The following is a 1,466-nucleotide window of genomic DNA, read 5'->3' as shown; positions in this document are numbered from 1 at the left end:
GTTGTTGTTGTTGTTCTCTCTTCCTTTATATTGTGCTGTCTTCAGTGGAACACCTTCTTGACTATAACGAGGCTCCTTTAAAACCTCCCTTCCCATTCTCTCTTGCTGACCAATTCTTTTTTAAGTAGCTACCCTGTTTTTATGAAAAAAGCTACCAATGAGAGATTGGATATGGAAGGAGAATAACACTCCAGCTTAAAAAGAAACACTTATATAGTAGAAGGATGGCTGGCTGATTTAATGAGCCAGGTGGCAGACAGTGGGGAAGAGATAATGGGTCTTTCCAACTTCAGACAGGTGGGCTTTCTCCAGGGCTGGTGGCAAGCACAGGTGGGCCACTAATTGCCTTTAAAAATCCAGGTCCATTGATCTTATAGTTAGCAGTAAGGTTGATTAGCAATCTTAATTTTTGGTGGCGACATAAATTGTGTGTGTGTCTATTTTAGTGGAAAAGGCTATATCAGGGCCATTAGCCAGATGCCATTTTAAACTGGAACTCTTTAGGGTCTTTTTACTTAAAAAATTAATTACCAGGTTGCTTTTATCTACCAACTCATGTGTCATATGTGGGCTATAAGAAAGTGAAGGCCTAAAAGATGCCCAGTGGAATGAAGAGAGAAGACAGATTTGGGAATTGTGCTTCGTCGCTCACCTCTTTACCTCCCACTCACTCATCCACTGTTTCTTGCTGCCCCAGCACTCTTTGTTCTCACTCCTTGATTCTCTTTATTTTCCCAAGCCTAGATCCCTGGATTTAAGCCTTATTTTATATCCACTTTCTCATGTCTACCTGATACAGGTATCACGTCCATTTCTTTACCGCCTCTCCAACAACTCCAGTTTTACTCCTCAGGTTCTCTTGAGATCATGATGATCAGGTACTCAATCTTTGCAGAAATGGTGTATGCTGGGATGGACTTACCCTTTACTTCCACCTTTTATAGAGGACCAGTGTGTCAGCTTGTGCCTCATTTAGGTGGCAATTACAGGTAACAGGTGGAGGAATGGCTGCATCACCCCCAACAGCTTGTAGATTCAAGACTGACCCTGCTTTTCTGTACAGGTCCAGCACGTTGCATGGAAAGAGGATTTAGGACTGGGCATCCTACCTATCCCATAGGCATAATCCACAGCTGCTGTGATTTCCAGTCTGGTGGCGTGGCCTAAGATCCCACTTTGTGTGACGCTGAGAGAGGAAGCCAGGAAAAGGTTTCCACTTGTTGTGTGTAAGGTCAGGATGGGTAACCTAGCAACACAGATTTCAAATAGTTTTGTCTTACTGGTTAAACTGACACATTGATGTAATTGCGCAAGGCAGGCAAATATGTAAAAAGACCTTTAAAACAACAAAAATTCAAATCTTTTACGTGAAGGCACAGGTCACCATTAAAATTCCCTTTATGTTCCTGATGTTGAGGGTCTAAGTTATTGTCATATTTCATGTGTTAAGGGTTTAATGTACTGGG

The sequence above is a fragment of the Pongo abelii genome, chromosome 11 (genome assembly GCF_028885655.2).
Source record: "Pongo abelii isolate AG06213 chromosome 11, NHGRI_mPonAbe1-v2.0_pri, whole genome shotgun sequence".
Classification (NCBI taxonomy): Eukaryota; Metazoa; Chordata; class Mammalia; order Primates; family Hominidae; genus Pongo; species Pongo abelii.
Note: the sequence above shows the minus strand (reverse complement) of the source record.